Source organism: Saccostrea cucullata, unplaced genomic scaffold (genome assembly GCF_032062105.1).
Source record: "Saccostrea cucullata isolate Sc308-1 unplaced genomic scaffold, CSIRO_AGI_Scuc_v1 ctg2127, whole genome shotgun sequence".
Lineage (NCBI taxonomy): Eukaryota > Metazoa > Mollusca > Bivalvia > Ostreida > Ostreidae > Saccostrea > Saccostrea cuccullata.
Window position 1 is genome coordinate 60,348 of NW_026936620.1, and position 13,107 is coordinate 73,454.

The following is a 13,107-nucleotide window of genomic DNA, read 5'->3' on the forward strand; positions in this document are numbered from 1 at the left end:
AACCTATACGAAATATATTATACTCGAGTTGTCAATAATCCGATAACCCCATCACGTTGCATCATAACATCATTTGTAAAATTATTTAAAAATGGACTTGTACGGAGATGATACTGAACCTGTAGACGGTGGTGAAGATTTATTCAAACCAGAATATAAAAGATACAAGAGAAAGGACAGGAAACTCGATCTGAGTGACGTCATTGACTTGACGAAGCAGACAAATATGGACAAGGTATCCATAATCCTTCTGATGCAATGCTAATAAATTAGGCCCTATCAGCAAAAAACATCCAGATTTACACTTGACAGTGCCAATGACCCGTGTGAATAAAAAAGAATTACAAAGTTTGACGTATAAACATATTTCAGAAAATATATGCATTAATAAATATTTCAAGAGAGATTCTTATTTTCTGACTTTCACATTTACAAAGGTGATTTCCCTTTGTGTGTGGGTCAATCCAAATCGGTGTAACCCAGTTTTCTCTCTGTTATACAGATCTTTACCTAAGAACTGAAATAGCTGGGGATAATAAAAAAGCAGGGATCTGGGGTTCCTCATGAAATTAAGGGTTGAGGGGAAATAACAAATTACATTATAGGCAGGAAAATAAATTGGATGCATTCTTGGTTCTTACTGCCTTGGTGTCAAAAGAGTTAAAGACAAAAATCAATTGAAATCAATTTGGATCCATATTCATAAGGCAAATTAAGAAAATTATGTGATTATGATTATCTGGCTCTTGATATTTATTTCCCCAACAACACTAATCTGTTTTCGAATTCTAAATTTTCAGAATTCTCTTTGAATAATTTATGCTAGCTTTATAAATATGAAATTCATTAATATACTTTACGAAATTGACAATTTTATTTAATAATTTGGGGAAAAAATAGTAATATATTATTTTTAAACACCTTCCTCCTTTATTTAAAGCGTAAATGTTGAGACTATTAGATGTACATTAATCCTCAGAATTCATAGACTTTGACTAAGGATAATATCTGTTAATATTTTTTTTAGGTGGAAGAAATAGAACTACAGGCTTCTCAGCATCCTGCAGTGAGGGGGTTAAAACCTCTGAAGGAATGGAAAAATTATTCAATCAAAGGTTTTCCTGGTAAATTTAAAACAATATAATAAAGCAATTTATAAATGTATTAAGAAAAAACAATGAAATAAAACATATATTATTAAATACATTTGAAATTTTCTACATGTGAATCTTCCAACACTTTATTCTAAAATTTATTTTCTAGCATTTTCAAGGTATCATTTTGTATATATTTTATTTATTTGTTACCATATAAATGTACCGTGAAATTGTTTTATTTGATACTCTTGTGTAATATGTTTCACCAATTCTGATCAGGTATCCAATCTTCCATTTGACTATTTTCTATGACTTTAGGACAGTGTAATATGACTCCATTCCAGTGCAAATTCTGTCTACCTTTATATATCTGATGATACAGGTTTTACTCTTTATTGTAATTTTATTAAAGGGTTCATCTTTATAAAGAATCCCTTTGAGGATGGACAACAAAGATACTGGATAGAGAGATGTGTCCTGGATTATCCCAACAAACCAAGCAAAACCATCTTAGATAACTTGGTAGACATGAGTGATATTGATAACATTTGGTCCTACAGCCAGAATAAGTCTAAGTATGAAGAAATTTTAAAACAGTCTACTGTGAATGTATTATTATTTAGCATATTAATTAGTGTTGGCAAATCGAACGATTTTTAGTAACCGGTTACTCGCTTAATCTTCCGATCGAGTACCTGGTTACTCGGATGATTTTTTTGTTATAGTTTCCGTATTTGTTATTAATCTCAAAGCAAAACAATCTCATTCTTTTACTTTACTTATTGGTAGAAATAAACCACAAATGTTAGATATATGGACTTTATTAACAAAAACAAACTCAAAAAACAAGCACACACAATATCTTTGAAGAATATTAATTTTGAATGTCACTTGAAACCGGAGGGGGGGGGGGGTCAAAGAAAATAATTTCATCAACATACGAAGAAGATATATGTCGCGATTGAAGAGAATTAACATACCCTTTAATTGCTGGTTGTTTTGATGAGTCGCCTGCGAGTCGCTGGTTATCGAATTATGTTTCTATCTAAGGTAATTTAGCATATTAATTTGTGGTTCCACCCATATACGACAACTCCGATTTACATAATTTGAATTTGACAGATTTCGAGTTCTTTAACAATATTCCGCGCTCTTGATGTTTGCGGCGGCATCTTGCTAAAGTATGTTCCTCTAACACAGGTCTATTAAAATGAGGTAATTATGACTCAGGTCTTCAAAATGCATACCCTCTCACAATTAAAGCCATCGATTAAACTAATCAAAACAAATCGTTCCTATTTGTAAACCACTAGCGCAAGCCTAACGGTAATTGAATTAGGGAAATTTGTCATTATACATTTACAAATAACTTAAAAATTATTATATACGTATTTAATATGAAAAATGTATTTTTATCCAGGTAACAATTAGCAGTTTTACTAACCGATACTCGCATCGTTCGATGGTTAACCGGTTAACCGGGTACTCATTGCCAACACTAATATTAATTGATTATTTCATCACTGAAATAAATTATTTGAATCAGTATAGAAAAAAATGAAGATTATCAGTACTTTTAGTATTTCAAATAAAATGTTGTTTTCATTGCTAAAATATACTGTAAAAGATTTTCTCTTTTTTATCAGTTTTTCTTTGCTATTTTTACCTTAAAGGTATTTGGACACAGATTTGAAGGTATTTATTTTCTCTATAATATTACGACTTACTGTATATATTTTGATGGCATTTCACACAAAAATTAATTAAAAATCTTATTTCATATAAAAGATTTTAAAATTTCAAATTTTTTGGCGGGTTCGATTGGCACATCCTTGCACTTTCACAAATTTTAACCTTATTCTTAATCCTTAGGAAAAGTGGCAATCTTGTTGTGTATAAATGAAAAATATTAATACTATAATCCAGAAAATTCAGAGTAGACATGTTCGAAAGCAAAACAAACACACAATATATTGGCAGTCCGTGCAGTTGTGGTAGGCAGACTGTGATGACTGAATGCACCCGGTGAATTGTAAACGTCAACAATAACAGAACTCGTGCCCTGTTTACAAAAACTGTGTACATAACACAAGTGTGCTCGATTTGCTAAACTCTGTACGCAACTCTTAGTTCGGAATGACGATACTTGTGAATGAATTTTGCTTTTTTGAACATTTCTACTCTGAATATAATTATTTTTCTGGATAAAAGTTTTAATATTTCTCATTAATACACAACAAGATTGCCACTTTTCCTAAGGATTAAGAGTAAGGTTAAAATTTGTGAAAGTGCAAGGATGAGTCAATCAAACCCGCCAAAAGATTTGAAGTTTTAATAACTTTTAACTGAAATAAGATTTTTAATTAATTTTTGTGTGAAATGGTATTAAAATATATAAGTCATAATATTATAGAGAAAATATTGACTTCAAATCTGTGTCCAAGTACCTTTAAGTGAAATAACTTGTGAATATATATGTGTATATTATTGTTTGATTCATGCTTTTATTTCTGTTTTCAAGTTCAATTTGAGAGGAGTTGCAATAATGAATATTGGCACCACGGAAAATTTTCCTAGTTAGAGACATTATATTTCACAAACATTTCTAAGTTCTTCTAGTTTGTCCTTTAGCTTACTGTAAGATTTCATTTTAGCTCAGACATAACTGGAAAAGACAGTCTCATCATGAAACTTAGATGGGCAACTATGGGATACAATTATGAATGGAATTCAAGAGTAAGATACCGTATAAGTGGAAATTTTAGTGAGATACAAATTTAGCAATTTGTTCTTAAAAATTGGTATTTTATTTTCAGCGAGATGTAATTTTAGCAATTTTAAATTCATGCTCACTAAAGAAGCTATAACAAATACCATGCAATTAAATTTTAGCGATATTCAATTTTTAGCGATCTCGGCACCCTCGCTAATAATGCCAAAATTAAATCTTTGCTAAAAATTCTGCTTATCAATGGATGTTTTACTTTAGTAAAGATTCTTTTCCAAAAATAAAACTGATGTTCAAACAGAATAAGATTATTCATAAAAATCAAATACATACATATTTCTTATTTATTATCAGGCCTACTATGATGAAATGAAATCATCTTTTCCGTCAGACCTGCATGATCTTTGTCACTATATAGCCTCCGCAGTAGGCTACCACGACTTCTCTGCGGAGACTGCCATTGTTAACTACTACCACATGTCTGGAGATATGGGCCCACATAAGGACATCTCAGAAATCGACCATGATGCTCCTCTACTGTCTTTTAGGTAAAAATTAGGGAATTATCGGAATAATCTCAATGTATTTCTTTATTTGCCTGTTTGCTCTTATTAAGCTGCCCTGGTATAGTTTGTTTATATCTGAGTATTCTAAGAGTTTGATTTCTTTGTTTGTTTTGTGTTTTTTAATCATTTTTTTTTCTACCTAACCCTGATTCTTATTATATCAGAAAACTTGATAGACACATGATCATGTTGAAAATAAAAATCTTTAGAAAATCCTCTTGTGGTCTAATTATAATGAAAATCTTTTTTACTCAGCTTTGGTCAGGATGCTTTGTTCTTGATTGGTGGAATGACAAAAGCCACGAAACCTGTTTGTCTGTGTCTACATAGTGGTGATATTTGTATCATGTATGGTGACTGTCGACTTGTGTACCACGCCGTTCCTCGCATTCTGCCGGCCAGTCAAGATATCCTCAAACACTGTTACAATTTCAGCACTGTATCAAATAGTTGTGAAAACAAAATAACACCAGAAGAAAATGGCATTTCCTGTCAAGAAAAACTGGAAGTTAAATCAGTGGGGAGACAGGATGTGAACTGGGACTTGTCTAGTCAGTATTTACAGTGTACCAGGATAAACATGAATGTCAGACAGGTTTTACCTCCTGGGGGACAAACATTGCAGATTACCCCAAGCCTGTCTGTCCCTCACAGAATGGTAGAGGGATAAAGAATTAGCAGCAACCACATGAAAAGGATTAACAAGAGAAGATATTCATATAAAATGATGTTTTGCTACTGTGATACTTTTTAGACTCATTAATAAAAGCATTGAGTAATTTACACAGCTTTCATATTGTTATATAAAAATATCAAGGAATTAATAGTTAAAAATAATGGAGCTAGAACATAAACATTAAATATTCTTTTAAAAAAACATGGTAATAACACTATATTTTAGAATAGCTCTTTGGAAAAAGTAGAATGAGATGCAGGATCATGGGATCTGAACATCCCAAAATGCTACTGCATTGTCTAATGCCAGAGTTAACAGTTGTACAGTTACTCCTTCTGACCACAGGAGTCTAAATTTTTTATCATCAAAAAAAAAAAAAAAAATCTGGAAAAAAATTTTCTCACCCTCATCTTTAACAAAAAAATCCAGAAAAATTTTTCCCACCTTCAACTTTAACAAAAAAATTCGGAAAAAATTTTCCCATCTTCAACTTTAGTTGACTTGAGGGTGGTAATTTTTTTTCCTGATTTTTTATATTTTTTTTATTTTTTAACGATAAAAACTTCAGACTCCTGTGCTGTCTTGTCACCAGTAAGAGTCTCAGATGTTCGGAATCTAACCTATAAGCTAGTGGCATTAAGCATTTTAGGTAAAAGGAGATTTTAAATGAAGAGTCAAGCCTTTTCCAATGGAGATGATTTTAAAAAATGCTTCTGTAGAAGCCTCCTTAGTAGTGTAAGATTCTCTTTTTTTCAAAACATGAATCCTGGGGGTAAAGGTCTGGGCAAAAATAGATGATGATATTACATTAAAACATATTTAAAACAAATTTTGAAAGAAAAAAATTTAAATTAAAGATCTTTTAATTCAGATGAATATTTTTTTCTTTTAAAGCTATATATTGTGTATCTGAGCTAAAAAATAAAAATACTAGATCAAGTGTAGGTTTACCTGATATTGTTATTTATCTTCAAATTCAAATTTTCACCGATTTACGTTTCTATAAATTAAAGTTAAATTGACTTTAAACTGTGTCTGCTATTTTATTCTGAGCCGGAATTAAATCGGTTATTGTTTTAAATCTGTGATATCTATATATATGAAACACGATTGATTTTTTAAAATTGTGCAATTTAATTTATAGGAAAGTCCTATCTTCAAATGAAGAATGGAAAGGTCTTTTATTTTAGTTAGTATGAATTAATAGAAGAAATATGCCATATATGACTTTAAATTTTGCGCGTCCATTGCTTTTTACTCAGAAATTTAATTGTATCTATATCAATTCACAATGTTATTCTTTTGATTAAATCTTATCTTTCAAACTATTACAGGAATAGTCTCTACTTTTCTTGAACTAACTAAATAAAAGTGGCATTAAAATGTTATGCATTCCTGCTGAGGATGTAATTATATTTTTGACACCCTATATGGAAACTTTAGACTTTGCCCGCAGTTTGACATGTGGCTGGCTAAAACAGCATTTTAGTTCACCCCAGGTGTTCTGAATATAAATGTTACATTCCCCACTTGATGCCCCCTAAATCATAATGTAAAGTTTCAAAGGCGATTTCATTCATAGGGGTGTTTTGCTTAACTTACTTTTAACTAAGATGAAGTAATTAATACTTATATCATTACAATAGTTGAACTTAAACTGTTAAGAAAGATAAACTCTAATTTTGATACACCTTAGGCTTTGAAAGGTACTTGATCTTTGAGAAACATTGTCATGTTCCCCACAAAATCCCTGATCCCCCCTTTTATATTGGAATCACCCGAAATCCGCTTGCGTCAGCCCGCCTTGATTAACGAGCACGTTGCCAAGAACCAGTCTCGGCAGGAACAGAAGGACAGATAGCGAAGGACGAAGATGGCAGACCACAACACAAATAACGAAGAAAAAACGCCACTAAACGAAGCAGCAGTGGACCCAGATGTAGATACTAAGGCACAGTTTGTAAATGGAGGAAAAGTCGAACCACATGTCGCCATAGAATGTGGATCGGGAGACGACGTGAGTTTTACGGGGTTGGGGAAGGAGGAGTTGATGCAATATGCAGATGATCCTTTCTGGAAAAGAGTACGACTTATCCTCCTGATCGTCTTCTGGGCGGGATGGATCGCTATGCTGGTAGCGGCTATCGTTATCATTGTCCTAGCCCCAAGATGTCCCTACAGGCCCGACCAAAAGTGGTACGACAAAGAGAGCGTCTATGAAATCCTCCCAGAATCTTTCCAGGACTCCAGCCCCAAGTCAGATGGCGCGCAGAAGGAAAGGAGATGGATATGGAGATATTAATGGTATATTTTTGATAATTATTAAATATTTCAGTGATTTGGTTTGATAATTATTGCTAAACATTTGTGATCAGATTGGTTGCACTATTGAGGGTGGCCTTGCCCTTGGATGATGCAACATTCTGATCATGCTCTTGAGAAGTGCATTGTGCATTATAAATGAAATCGTGGATTGAAAAATAACATAATTATTGCGTGATGCAAAAAATATTAGTCCTAGCTTATCATAGTAAAATAAATGAACAATTTTTATTTTTAAAAAAAATTGAATCGTGGAATTTTATGCCCTTTAATAAAATTTGTTGGGAAAACTTCAATTAGGTCCATGCTTCAATATTGGAAGGATCTGCCTGTTAAGGATATATAAAATAGAATATATTAACATAACTGAAATTAAGGAGAAACATACCAACCATTTTATATCTGTTACAGTATTTGGGATGAAGTCTGGAGAAATTCTTTAACAAATAAATAAAAAAAAGAGGTGCATAAGTGCCTCTAATGAATCTGCTGATGCGCCCACAATCTTGAGAATGTTTACCCCCCTAATATGCTTTATGACTTAAATGCCAAATCTCACAAGATCAGGGGCCCATTTTACAAAAGAACTTAAGACTAAGACCAAAATTTATCTTGCTTATAAATTTATTATTTGCATGAAATTGAAAATAGTTTTAAACTTTTTAAAAGGAATGTAGAAAGATATTTTCATGACAGTAAATGAGTAATTTTAAGCTCAATTAATAATTTTGCAAAATTTTACAATCAGCTCGAGTTTTTGGTCTTAGTCGTAAGTTCTTTTGTAAAATGGCCCCCTGAATCTTTGATCGAAGTCGACAGGTCTCATAATCCAAAAGTTATATTTCCCCTTAATTTTTCAGGTATTGCATCTCGTTTGAACTACCTTAAAGATGATGTCGGCAATAAAGCTCTATACATCAACTCCATGTATGAGAGTGATGATAATAGTCGCATGGCAGTTGTTAACCACAAGAGTTTGGACAGCGTACTAGGAACCATGGAGACTTTGATCAGCTCCGCAAAACCACTAAAAAGATGGAAAGTAAGTTTTACTCTATCAATTGAAAGCCACGTAGAAATCAAGTAATATTGTTGGGGGGGGGGAATGAAGGGGGAAAAAAAGAACAAAATGAGATGGTCTTCTGCAGCTTTTCTTGGACCCAGTAAAAGGGACTTTTACTTGCTAAAGATAATTTAAATTTTTGTGGCAATTGAACTGCAAACATTTAAGATGCCTCTTAAGCAAACAATGAAATCCTTTGTCTTGTAGATAATTTTTATTATGAGTAAGAGACGCATATCTGTCACTTCATGAAATTTTTTTTTGTCACTTTACAGTGCGCCTTATCATGGACTTCATTCCTAACCACACTGGGAAAAAACATGAATGGTTTGTGAAGAGTCAGCAGAAAGAAGGGAAATACACAGACTACTACGTCTGGGCTCACATGTAATCCAAATGACGGAACCTATCCCAACAACTGGGTATATCTCAATTATTTTCTGAAAAATAACCCTTTTGCTAAATTTCTGTAGTGTAATGGTAGTCCACTTGTAATTGAATGATAATTTTACTGAGTGAAATTCAATCTGTGTTTACTAATATATAAACTTATTTGTTCACCAGATGAGTGTGAAAGGAACAGATCCTGGACATATGATGCCACTAGAAAGGAATGCTACCTCCATCAACTGGAGAGCGACAAGCCAGATCTGAACCTCTGGAACGCAGATGTCAAGCAAGAATTGGAGGTACGTGGAATGCATTCTAAATTGAAATAAAAGAAGTCCTTTCATAAAAGAGTAAAAGGGGACGGGTAATGAAACATGTCATTTATTTTCAACAGGGTATCTACGTTTCTGGCTGGACAAAGGAGTGGATGGGTTCCATGTCTTGAATGCCGAGTATTTGTATGAGGATGAAAGTCTTGCTGATGAAATTCTGATGCCTGGAAAATCAGGGAATGTAAGGAACTACACATTAAATTGTATTGAAAGAGTATACTGTTCAAAGTTGTATTTTAAATGCAAATGACATTTTTATTTGACATTTCTTTGTAGGCATATGACGACTTTGAGCACAACCAAACTATGAACCATCCAGAGAATCTGAAGCTGTTGACTGCCTGGAAATCTGTCCTTGAGTCCTACAATACCAAACCAGGCAGGGAAAAGGCCCTTATTGTAACAGCTAAGGATGATTTGAACACCACCATGCATACTTTGATGCCGGAGCCACCATTGTACGAGTCACCCCCTTTGCAGACAGCAGCGCATCATTGGCTGAAAGTATTGAGACCAAACTTACAGACTCCAATGCCAAGAGAATTGGATGGATGGTGAGAAACTCCTATATTTAAGCTATTATCTTTCTTGTTTGTGCTTACAATAAAAAAAGAAATTGGAAAATTTAAGTTTATCTGTAAAAACTAATATTTTGGTATTTCTGTTTTCAGTATAGCAATAAAGATTCCAGTCGTCTTGCAAGCAAAGTCAAACCCGAAGTAGTGAAAGCTTTGCTAACTCTTCAAGCTACCTTGCCTGGAGTTTCTTTCAATTACTATGGAAACGAGATAGGAATGACTGACCATCCATCATTACCAGTGCCAAATAAATACAGAACTCCCATGCAGTGGAATCTAAGGGAACAGGGTTTTCAGAGCATACCAAATGGCTTGCACAAAATCCCAACTTTGCGGATGTCAATGTTGAGGTAAGAAAATATTATGAATTTATCTAGGCTAAAGGTGATAAAGGGAACGATAATGAGGTATTAACTAGATTGAAGAATTTGCGAGTTATTGTATATCTTAATTTTGTACATTTACAGTCGGAGAAAGCTGTGGGAGATGAATACACCACTCTGAAGGTCATGGGAAGACTGTCAAAACTTCGTGAAAATGAGTCCTTCCAGTGGGGAGTTATGAATGTTTTCAGAGATAAGGATCTCATAATGTTCACAAGAAAGGCAGAGGGATTTCCAGGCTATCTGGTTGCCATGAATCTTGGATCCAAGAGGGTTACAGAGGTCTTTCCATGGGGCCACTGGAATCCCCAAGGAGGTTAAGGTGGTGTTCCACACCCACAAGGATGATAACACTGCCATCAATCTGTCTGACAACTCCTACATTCTGGAAGCAAATCATGCAATCATTTTGGAATATGCCTAAATTTGTATTTTCTATTGCAATTTTCTAGAAACCAATTTTTTTTTTCATTAATATATTTATTTAAAAAATTTTCTTTGGAAATTTGTACTTAAAATGCATGAAGAGTGCAAAAAATAAAAGTAATGGAATGAAAAATTCAAACAAATTGCATCAATTTTCAGGAAATAAATATTTGGCAGTAATGTTTTGTTTGTTTTTCAATACATGTATTGACCCATTTGCAAGAAAAAGGCAAAGGGTATATGTTAGGTCACCCGAATCACCCTTGGGTAAAGGGGCACAACAATTTGGAATTTCATGCTTTCTCCTGAGGGATGGGACTAAAATCATCAAAATAAAAGAAAACTTGATTTTCCAGAAAAAGCATGATTTTAGAATTCTTGAACCATTTGCTGAAAGTGGTGAATTCATCACCACATGATCAGGGATTATCAGTAAGGATGGCACTTGAATGAGTATAAAGTGAAAATGCCAAAGAAAGTAAAAGCCATCGATGCAAACCTCGGCAAACGTGATGATGGAGAGAATTGATGTGAATCACCCGTGGGTTACCGATGATGATTAAAAGCTGTCTTCCATACGAATATATTAAACAATAAAATGCTTTGTTAGTATGGGAATTAAGTTGCTGCTGTTGCAGAAAAAATACTAAGCAGTTTATGTAATTTTTTTCTATAATGGCTGTGACATTAATTTCAATACTAACATGCAAGAAAGACATTTTATTGTTATACCCCAGCAAACGAAGTTTAGGGGGGTATATTGGAATCAGCATGTCCGTCTGTCTGTCTGTCTGTAGACAAGATTTTGTCCGGACCGTTTCTCAGAAACTATTGGATGGATTTGTCTGAAAATTTGTACACTTATTATTCACCATATGAAGTTGTGCACCTGGTATTTTCATTATGATTGGATAATTTTTCTGCATTTTACAGGTGTTTTTATTCCCCCTGCAAACGAAGTTTAGGGGGGGTATATTGGAATCACCATGTCCGTCTGTCTGTCTGTAGACGAGATTTTGTCCGGACCATTACTCAGAAACTATTGGAAGGATTTGTCTGAAAATTTGTATACATATTCACCATATGAAGTTGTGCACCTGATATTTTCATCTTGATTCGATTATTATTTTGAATTTTACAGGTGTTTTTTCATTTTTATTTTGTGGTTTTGTCCGGACCGTTTCTCAGAAACTATTGCAAGGATTAATCTGAAAATTTGTACACTTATTTTTCACCAGATGAAGGTGTGCACCTGGAATTTTCAACTCTTTTTGTTAATTTTTTTGCATTTTACAGGTTTTATTTTTTATTTTAATTGACTTGTTCATTTTGGGCTCATGTATAAGGTTTGAGATATAGAATCTAGAATATCTGTTCAAAAATACTACAGCTTAAAACTACTCATAAAAACTTAAAAAAAAGAAACATCATCAAGTGTTAAAAACAGTTTTTACATTGCACAGAAGATAATGTAATTTCATTTGTCTCTTGGGAATAATGACTGGACATGCATCCAGTTAAAGATAAATTAATGAGTTTGGTGTTGGAAGTTGTTAAGGCATATCTCTTATCAAGCGTGTGTGTTATCTAATCTCCAGGGAATAAGGCACAAGAATTAAAGATCTCTCTTCTCTTATTCTCTTAACTGTAATTTATTGTCTGTCAAAGCACTTCATTACTGGATGACCAGCTCTTTATTTTCAAAATGCATTTCAAATTGATATATCAAGATTAATTTGATTTTGTATTATGTTCTTTTAACAATCAGTTTGCAGGGTGACATAACACATAATTGCAATATATTTTTTTAATGCAGAAATAAAAAAAAAATAAAATGAAAAAATAAAAAAAAAAATGTTACAGTGGGATTACAATGTATTCGTATTGATGTTTCATTTGGTTGCACCTTTGTTTCATTCATTAAGAAACATGATGAGCAATTATATTTCACTGCAAATTTTTGAAAGTAAATTGTGAACACCTCTAGATCCATAAAGTATTTTTGAATTGGCACCTTCTCTGAAAAACCCAGCGGGGGGTATTTGTCCCTATTGGACAGTTCTAGTTTCTTTTTTATTTTATGGTTTTGTTTGGCTCATAACTAGAAAACTATTAGACTGACAATCATCAAACTTGGACAGTTTATGCATCTTGGGTAGAAGTAGTGTCACGACCTATTTTAAGGTCACTGTGACCTTTATTTTAAGTGAAATTTTAAAAATTTAAAAAGAAACCTGTCTTTACTACTGAATTACACAATCCCAAAAAATGTAAGAGTGTTTTTGTATCCCTGTTGAAAAAATGTTAAATTAAGAAAATAATATTTTTTCATTATATACTTTACAGCAATCCTTAACAAATGTTATTTTATAAGAGATAATCTACCTCTCCCAAGGGTATAATTATCAAGCACTGGTCAAGGAGAATTTTGATAACAGAAAATTGCATCCCTTGGCATTTATTAGTGGACATGCAACCAGTCAAAGATTAATTAATGAGTTCAATGTAGGCAAAGCTAGCTGTCTCAATCATTTCTGTTAGCTGTT

The 13,107-nt window shown here is 33.1% G+C and overlaps 2 pseudogenes; both read left to right on the forward strand.

Annotated features, from left to right (window-relative positions):
- LOC134245935 (nucleic acid dioxygenase ALKBH1-like) lies at window positions 1-5,174 on the forward strand (annotated as a pseudogene).
- Window positions 5,175-6,846: 1,672 nt separating this feature from the next.
- Window positions 6,847-10,741, forward strand: LOC134245939 (amino acid transporter heavy chain SLC3A1-like; annotated as a pseudogene).
- Window positions 10,742-13,107: the final 2,366 nt, after the last annotated feature.